The 10,008-nt window shown below is 41.9% G+C and overlaps 1 long non-coding RNA gene across 1 annotated transcript; it reads right to left on the bottom strand.

The window, feature by feature from the left end:
- Window positions 1-1,467: 1,467 nt before the first annotated feature.
- LOC124998143 lies at window positions 1,468-3,953 on the bottom strand. Its single transcript, XR_007111029.1, has 5 exons — window positions 3,900-3,953; window positions 3,002-3,121; window positions 2,574-2,741; window positions 1,764-1,906; window positions 1,468-1,627 (listed from the first exon to the last, which is right to left on the bottom strand). It is a non-coding gene; the product is annotated as an uncharacterized LOC124998143 (long non-coding RNA).
- Window positions 3,954-10,008: the final 6,055 nt, after the last annotated feature.

Genomic DNA, 10,008 nt, shown 5'->3' with positions numbered 1-10,008 from the left:
GTCCCCTGAAGCGCGGTATATACGTCTGCGGGACATAGATGGCGTAACCTACGCTCGTAGCCAACGCCGCTGTGAGCCATTTCTGCCTGTGCACTCTTCAATCTGGCTTGTTCTGTAAAAACGCTGCCCACATGCTCGGTGGCAATGTGCCTTTTTTTGCCACACAGGTTAACCGTCCCTCAATGTGTTCCGGCTTTATTGAGTCAAAACACCAATTTGAAAATTGCAGCCATGGAGAAGCATCCAGAAATAGTAAAATATGATATGATTAGTGTGATGCATAGTTACATTTCTGGAGAGGTGGACATCAAGCTACAGTGTTAGAATCTGGTCTGACACAGTAGCTACAATGTAGGTATAAACCACGCACAAGTCTTGGTTTCCGGTGTTTGCTCCCTTCAACTGCCTCTGTTCACCTTGACAAGTTAGCATACTGCTAATGCTGTTAACACAAAGTTAGGAATCATTTATTAAGGCAACATGTCCCGGAAGACTGCCCATCAAATTTCAGCCTCAAAACAACAACAGACCATTCGTCAATACTGCAGTGCAGACTTGGAACTGACCATTAAGTTCAAATGGTTATCGAGTTGCCAGCAAAGGCTCCGCTCTTTGATTGAGCTGACAAAGAATCTGAGGTGCAGCGAGGATTATGTTGGAAAACTAATCAATCCCTCCAACACATCATGGTATGGAAGACATCGATTGTGTTGCAGTCATTTGTACACATGAAAAGTGAAGTGTGAGGAAAGACTGAGAGAGTGAGAGAGTGTGAGAGAGTGTCAGTCTCTGTTTCCAGTCTCACGTCCTCACACCTGCCCAGAAGCTGGGGAACAATAGTCTGGATAGGCGGGGGAAGAAGAAGGAAGAGGGGGAAGAAGGGGGAAGAAGGAAAAAGAAGGAAAAAGAAGGAAAAGAGAGGAAATTTTGAAAAGATGGAAGGAGCCTGTAGTTATTAGTGTCTCTACTGTCCATCACAAGTAAAATCACACATATTCTGGTCTATTAATTTGAGAAATTTAACCAAATATGACACTTAACTGCAGAAAAGCATAGGAGGCTCTTGACCCAAAGGTCGCTGGTTCGATTCCACCGTTGGAACATGAGGCCTTTAACACAGACTACTACCAAGTGTTATCACATGTATCTAAATGTACTTTTATAGTCATTTTAATATTTCTGAATGAAGTACTGCAACAATTTTATCGTTTTCTATGAGTGAGTTTGCATTTTTGCAGTAAAAAATGAAGACAGTCACTGAAATGTAACAAATTTATTACAAATTTCACACACACACTCACAAACACGTGTGTTAAAGTTAAAAAACAAAATAGAACAGCAGCAAATTAAGACTTTTTTCTTTTAAAACTATTTACATTATATACATATTGACAAAGAATGTCACACCATGTTTTTTCCATGAGAAAAGTCGTGGTGGAAGAAGCGCTATATGAGGGAGGGCTCTGGTGGATCATACCACAGTTTCAGGTCTTTGAAAAGACGCTGGTCTTTCCACAGGGCTGCTGAAATGTCTTTAGCAGCTTTGTGGGCAGCCAGGCAGCATCTGAAACAGGTACGATCCCCACATTTTTAGGCAATGGCAAGGTGAGAGGAGCAGAGGGGGTTCCTGGGGAGACACAGGAGGAGGTGGCAGATAACACTCAATAAAAAGAAAAGAAAATACTTAAAATAATAAGTTTAATACATCGATATGATAACAATCTACTCAAGAGCAGCTCTTGTGTAGTAGAATATGTTCTTACAGCTGTAGCAGTGGAGGCAGAATGGAAGAAGCTTGATACAGGAACAGGAGAAGGAGGAAGAGACACAGGAGAAACAGTGTGCGTCCAGGTGGTGACACTTTTCTTTTTGTGGGGCTTGTGATGGGGCTGGATACATCAGAGGTCTGAGGGAATGAAGGCACAGTTCACAATATAAGATAACCGTAGATGGTAAAGAATGAATGAATCTATCATTATTGGCACAGCAGTCAATAAAACCAAATCAATTAAACATGGAATGAATGCATGAAAGCCCCACTATAGTTATTGCTACATGAAAACGATAACAGTGTACCAGTGTATTTATTAAATCAAAGTCTATCTATGTATCATTCTCTTTACTTTACATAAGTGAATGCTTCCCAGCCAAACTTAAGTTTGGCTTTAACATGGCACCATGAGAGCCACTAAACTGTGGCTTTGTAAACTGACAAAAAGAAAAAAATGACCTTAACTGGGACATTTTTTATAGTTGAGTATATTAATAATCTCATCTCATCTCATCTTCTGTATCACTTAATCCTGCACTAGGGTCGTGGGGGTTGCTGGAGCATATCTCAGCTGGCATCGGGCGAGAGGTGGGGTAAAACCTGGACAAGTCACTAGTCTATTGCAGGGCTAACGCAGAGACACACAACCATTCACACTCACACTCACACCGAGGGTCAATTTAGAGTCACCAATCAGCCTAACGAGCATGTCTTTAGAGGTGGGAGGAAACCGGAGTTATATTAATAATAATTCTAATAATAATAATGTAAATATCAGCACAAGTAAATCCTCATTACTTACTGATGCCAAGGTTCACCACCAGCTAAGGAGACATCCTTTGGTGGTGGTGAACCTGCAGGTAGAGTCCTGGCTGTAGCGTCTCACCAGGTGAAGGCCCTGGCTGCTTGGCTGCGGTGCCACTGTACATGAGGTTCCTGGATGCACTGAGACAAGGAGCGAACTGGAAGGCTACAGGTTCACAGACAAGATAAAAAAAAATTGTAATACAACAGTATTCAACACCAGCACGTCACAAGAGACTTCAGATACGTTCTTTACATGAAAACCACATTTACAGATCCATGCACTTCCAAACAGTGACATCTGTCCCCTCATCTGCATTGGGCATTTTTCGATCTCTGTTTGACAGCGAATAAGAAGGTGTTCCCTTTAAATATGTCATAGCTTTACATTTAATATGATACACATGTCACTCTGTCCAGGTTTACCTTCAGATGTAGATCATGCCACTTCTTCTGCCGAGGTGCTGGTGTGTTTCCTGCGTCAGAGGCCAAACGCCTGATCTCCTCCTCCTCTCCCACGGCCCTATGTTTTTTTTGTTTGTTAATCTGTTATTAACAGGAAAATGATATTTATACCAATACAGCTAATATTTGCTCATAACACAAATATGAACAATGTGCACACTTTTGTAACTTACTAATGCACAGATATTTGTGCACACTGTAGGTTCTTACTTGCATACAGTCACACAAACAAACAGCGAATTATAAACTAACAGCAGTAGCCTACATATTATATTATTTATTATTATTTATGACAACAGAAGTGAATACTAGATTATTATCAACTAGTAACCTACCAGTAGCAGCGGTGCATGTTGAAGACTGTGGTTACAACAGAAGTGAATGTTACCAGCAGACAGATTTACTGCCTAACGTTACTGTAGCTTATTAGTAACTGGTAACAGTGCATATTCAAGACTTTTGTGACAACAGAGGTGAAAACTATACAGATTTCATTCATAATGTTATGCTAAAAGTACATAAGAACATACTCTCATACTCTGACGTCATACTGGCATACTGATAAGCAGTACGTTACAGTGATAGAGCGTTACTGTACGTTACCGGGGGTTACAGTAACGTACGTTGCTGTCGGAGCAAAACGGTCACGTTTGAACTACACATGCGATGCGACGTCACAGTCGATTCTTTTAATAGTTATTTCTCTCTTTAATATATCATTAATATCTGCCTAGCTACCCGCTAGTTTATTTAATACAACATTAAAAAGGAGCGTGTTTACGTTTTGCGATGAATGAAAAGTTAACACCGAGCAAGCTAGACAGCTGACGGAATACAATGATATTAGCCACATATTTACCTTTTGTAGTTACAGGCAGCTGAAGGTTGTACGTCTTTCCAATCATTCGAGGCGGTAAATTTGAAATGACAGTAGAGGTCTTCTGCGCCTGCGTGAAGGCCGGACGGTTGAATTTTGGAGATGCGCCGTCGTGATTGGCCGTCGGAAAGATGGAAATGGCGGACCGCGATTGGTCCGGCTCGCAATTTTGGACAATGGCTACAGCGATTGGCCGAGAGCAAAGATGGAGACGGCGGGCGGCGATTGGTCCGCCCCGGCAATTTTGGACAAAGGCTACAGCGATTGGCCGACGCAAAGATGGAGAAAGATGGAGACGGAGCGACGTGATTGGAGGGGAAGATACAGACTCTCGCTCCCCCGCTACCGCTCCAGTCAAGGCTTAGGTGGATGAGCTTGAAAATTTCTAAAGGTTTTCCTTTAGTCACGATAATGATGAGGCACATGGTTATGGTGTGGCTAACACTAGGCACAGACACCATTTTACAAGGTTTCTTAGTTTGAATTTGAATAGGTGGAGCAGTACAACAATTAACCTTTATTAAGGTTAGAGAATCTCTTTGTTTTTTATTATTAAGTAACATTTATTGTTGACGTATCTTTAACTATCAACCCTGACCTCCTCAATCACTTTGCCTGTATAATATAAATCACCTGACTTCCTTTTTCTTTTTTTAAATTTGTCACTTGGTTGTAAACATAACTCAATTTGGAGCACTTGCTAGAAGGATATTATCATGTATTATCAAGCATAAGGTGTGACACATACTGACCCTTTAATAATTGCACCTATTGGTGGTTTTTGTGCTTCTGGTCTTTTTGGCAGGATACTTGATGTGACCCTGGTCTTGTGCTAAACCAGGAAAAAAACTCAGGCACTTGGCAGTCTGCTTTCTTCATTGGATTTCTGAACATCACAGAACAAATCTGTGTGTGGATTGTGGTAGCCAAATATCGCTAGCTTCCAGCAATACGTGTAGCATAAAATATATGCTATGTTTAAATATGCGGTTATCTTAAAGCCAACATACTGTATGTAACACTCATCATGACATTCCAGCTGGAAAATTAAATTTGGCGTCAACGTTAAAGTTGACTTAACGTGTATTCAGCGCTGCCTCTGTGGACTTTGCCTCTATTGTGCATATATCACATATCGCAGTTTCACAGTCTTTGTTTCTAACAGCGTTTTGTCACGGCACACTCAGGTGAAGCTCTATTGTATAATCATCGAGGCTGAGTTAAGCTGCTTCTGTCAGCAGGAGCGCTGCCGTTCAGTTCAGCTCAAGAGTGTCAACTTGCCAGGTTTGAACTCATCCATCCACAGTCAGTCTGGATTCGGTAATGAAAATATAATAAGTTTGTTTGAAACATATTATATTGGCACAGTTTATACTAATACATTGATCAGTTGGAGAGGAAAAAATATGCATAATCCACAGAACGGTTGCTGTGCCTGTGCGTTCTCCCAGTCTGGAGTCTATTAAACTGGTGTGCAGCTGAGACAAGACATTAGTATCCTCAGTTAACTCCTGTTACAGATCAGCGAGAATCAAAACCAGACAGGATATTCCTGCTGCAAGTTTCATTTCCCTTCTCTCCACACAAACACAATCCCTCTGATGATGCTGACACCACCTCCTCCTCCTCCTCCTCCTCCTCGTGACATTTATTTCTTGTGTTTCTGCCTGAACTCCACAAATCTTGTTGCTGTCAGCGTCGATGTTCTTTTTGGTTCTCGTCTCCTCCTCATTATGCATGACCTCCTCCCCGTTCGTCCGCACCTGCCCTTGTATCCTGGCCTCCTCTTGCTGTCACACAGCATAATCATATTCACACAGTGGAAATCACATTACATATCGGCTGCCACTGTGGACCGGTCCAGGGCGGCCGCTGGACAAGCCTAATGAATGCCTAACCATCAAAATGACAGTGATAATGGCATGAAAGGAGTTCTCCAAAATATCCACAGCTCCCTCTAGCTGTCCTTCTTCCCCCCACCCCCACCCCGCTCCTCTGGGTGGTGGCTAACACATTCTCACACACACACGCACCGGTACCCTTGTCCCACATAGAGTCACGACAGAATTGAAACTGTATGTCAGTCATGTCACAGTCTTGTGCCGTTTGATTAGACAATGACAAGTGAAGCAAATTTTTAGCTTGTAGGTTCTCTTTGCAGTTCCTTCTATCAGGTGTTTGCTTGACAAATGCAACAGGTCGTCTACGCGTACTGTCTACTTGCACGCAACCGCAACCTTGCGCCTTGTAACCTTGAGAGATTAGAAAGTACTACTTACAAATATACGTATTTATATACAAACAGAAACCTGAAACTTCTGATCATTTTGTCCCTTGCCTGTTGATTTTGTGTACGTATTTGCAGATACCCGTTTGGAGAGGTTACACAAAAACAAAGCTCACATGTGACTGTTAATGTCGTCAGGGCATGCACACGTCGACTTTTTTCCTGTGTGGCTAAAAAAAAAAACTCTCTGATGCGATGTATCACACAGCTGTTTTGGAGGCACAAGAGAGACCTACACAGTATGAGGAAGGTTGTCATAATGTTATGTTATACAATGTCAGGTGAAAATTCTCTCTTATGACTGCCTAAATGAATCACTTCAGGTGGAATTTCAAATATGTTTTTTCTTTCTCATTGTCACAGAGTCTCGTGGCAATAAATATGATTTTGATTTTTAGCTCCTGGATCCAGACTTCCAGACGCTTCTAATGTGAGAACAGTTTCATAACACATGCTCAAACACAGAAGAACAAAAGGCAGCAGTTGTTTGCCGAGTAGAACATCTTGTCATTATGGCTAAAAGACACCAGTGCTGACTGTTGCTACAAGACAGGGTACAAGCTGAGGTGTCCTATGTGCAAACTAAATCTCCTATCCTCCCAAACATCCTCCCACGAGATGTCTCGCAAATTCTTAATCCTCTCCTGCTTGGAGAGCAGCGGTACACTCAGGAGGTCACTTGTCCTGCAAGCATAAACAAGTCTGAACAAGAAACCACATCAGCTTTATAGCCAAACAAGATTTCGCCAGAAATGTCTTACTGCCTTAAAGATGTTTGGCACTCAATACCACTGGCTTGATCCGTTTTCAAGGTAAAGTTACTCCGCGTTGGCCTCCTGAAACTCACATTAGTCAGAATCAAAGTGTCTGTACAGTGGAGATCAATTAAGTCAAAAGGTCTTCGGTGTGTGCAGAGCTGATGAGCAAAGGGAAGTAGGAGTCTGATGGGGTCAATGTGATAACTAAAGCAAAGCTCACATCACCCAGACGATCCGAAGCCAAGTGAATATTCATTAAATCCTCCACAATAAGAGAGAATTTAATCTGCCATTTTAATTATGAGGCCGGCGCACAGGAAGGCCGTGGTCTAGATTCTGTTTCCTCAGGAGATTCGCCCTCTATCCCCGACTCCCACAATGAGAAAGAGATAGAAAGGAAGAAGGTGCAGCCTTTTGACCGGCAGTGAAGGGAGACCTGGCCCTTAATGCCGCTGCACACACCAGGGGAGGAATAATGAGGATGAGAGGAGAATGAATGCAAGTATACAGCGGCGTGGCCATTATTTGTCTGCATGGCCTATTATGCTACGAAAACAAGCAATATCCCCACACCCCAAATTAGGACACCAGAGAAGAGGGAGTTACTGAGGATGATGTCTCTGAGCAGGATGTAGTACCAGTAATATCTTTCAAATAGACTTTCTACAACACAGATGCAGAATGATTCTGATAAGAAGCCGGGCTGATTCTGAAGCCGGGACCAGCAGGGAATGAAATACTGATATTTGAGAACATGTACATGTGAGGGCAAACATATTTGCACCACAGCAGTCTGTTTTGGTTAGCTTTCTGCGCAACATAACAAGAGTCAACACTTTAGGAAATATCTTACTGCCTACGCTTCCACCTGCATTCATTTTCTGTAATCACATCTCTTCTTGATCCTAATTCAAGTAAAAATTTTCTCAGTAGAATCAGACAATAAATGATACAATTCTGAAACTTTTAAACTCTAAGCAAAATAAATGAGTGCTTTATTGGGTTCGCACTTACACATTTAAGTGTCTCCAGAAGAGAGAACCATAGTAAATTAACTGTAAACACGTCTCCTGTTGTGCAAACCATCTGATTAATTGCAGGAAATGCTGCGATATTTTAATATTTGCTTTAGGGATTAGTTGTGCGAATGCATGTTAATATTGACACAACTCTCGGCGGCTTTCTTTAGTCTAATTTTGTCAATGTCGGAGCAACATGGAAAACCTTCAGCACGCAAACTTTAACCTTCCATGGTCATTTTATACATTTAAAAGAATATATGGTTTATATTCAGCCCTCTAATGTACAAGTGACGGATATTTTAATAATTTTTCAACAGGAAAGGCCTCCGTAGGTATGTTTGGGGTCTTGTAGCCTAAGGCGTCAACTAACACACACTAGCATTATTTGACTGTCTTCCCAGTTACAGTGTTACACCCAATAAACATCCCAATCTGCCAGGAGGCCAGTAAGCACGAACTCTGTGCACTCAAACTTTGTTCAAACTCGAACTACTGTATTTTAAATTACTGCCCGGAGTTCTAAAAGAAACTTTACAATACCGGGCAGACAGCTGGAGAAATAAAATTATGAACATTTACAGTATTTATTTATATGGTACAACCATAAAAACTGTCTAGAGCATTGGTATTAACATGAAAAGTGATCTTAAGATAAAATACATCTTTTAGTGCCACAAAGCTACCTTTAAAGGGCTAGACACTGCAGAAATTCATCTGACTTTCTTGGTTTATTTGAAATACATCCGTCATTCAGCCTCCAGTGCGCACAGGTGCTTCTTGTGCTTTAAGACAGCTGTGATCACACTGGACAGGCAATACTCTGTGTGTGCCCAGCTCTACATTGTGAGAAGAGAGAAGAAGGTATTTGCAGAGGGTGACGTACTTCAGTTGACTGCATCTGAGTCATATGTAGAAACACTTGCAAGCCCCTGGGTGGTTTATTTTGAAAGACTCAACTTCGAGAGACAATGTACAGCTACAAATTCCTTGGGAGGAGGTTGGGGTGGATGGATGGGTCGAAACATCGAACTTTAATAAAATCCAGTTGCATGAAAACTCAAGTCAAACCAAAATCTTTTGTTTGCACACAAGCTTAAATATGGTCCTCTGTTCGTGATAACTAGTTGAGTTATAAAGAATGACACTGTAGACACACAGGGAGAGACAAGCAAATGATGTCATCTCTGAAGTGGTGACCTCAACCTCCTTTCTGAGCGACTGATACAGCTGATTGACATGACGCAAGCAGAGTTTCCTAAACCTTTGCCGAAAGGAAACACCGTTGACAGCTTTGCTTAATACCCCCAAATTCACTATGGTGACAGATGGTTGGGCTTGGAGCGTCGGGTGAAGTCAGGTGGAGTGAGTAATTGACCAGTGAAATTAACGGGTTTAAGATGACAAAAGAATTTCCACTTCTTTGGCTAACAGTCAAACCTACATTTAGTTTCGTATTTCACACAGCATCAAAAAAATCTGTGAGAAATGACTTCTGTTTTGGAGACTGAATCCGGCCCGTCTCATTCAAAATAAATCATTTAATCTGTCTTGTCTTGTGTGTGTGTGTGTGAGAGAAAGAAAGGCCAGAGCTTTAAGAGAGTCTATTTCAGCTCATTTTAAGTCTTTACTGAACCTAAGCAGGGCAGCAGAGGAGCTAACGAGAAAAAAAAAAAAAAAAAAAGGAGCTCAGATCCCAAGACGCCAATGCTTCAAACCCAATGAGCACGAAACTGCAACGGTGCTGCTATCGTACATCAGGCCTGTGATCTCCTGGTACATTAACAAGTGAAGGCGTTTTGCGTTGCGGTGGAAGTTTTCGACAACCGCCGGTGCAGTCCGCAGCCCCGAGATCAAATGTAAAGATCTAATCCAGTGTCACAGAAGTATAAATAGAGCAACTGCGAGCTATGTAGGCCTACTGCAGGGAAATTAATGTCTCTGCTCGGACGGGCTCAGATCCCCCAGGTCTCCGTCCACAGCGGAAAAGACCCGAAATAATTCAGAATAAAAGAAACTATATCAGA

The sequence above is a fragment of the Mugil cephalus genome, chromosome 20 (assembly GCF_022458985.1).
Source record: "Mugil cephalus isolate CIBA_MC_2020 chromosome 20, CIBA_Mcephalus_1.1, whole genome shotgun sequence".
NCBI classification, from domain to species: domain Eukaryota; kingdom Metazoa; phylum Chordata; class Actinopteri; order Mugiliformes; family Mugilidae; genus Mugil; species Mugil cephalus.
This window is presented reverse-complemented; position numbering and strand designations above follow the sequence as displayed.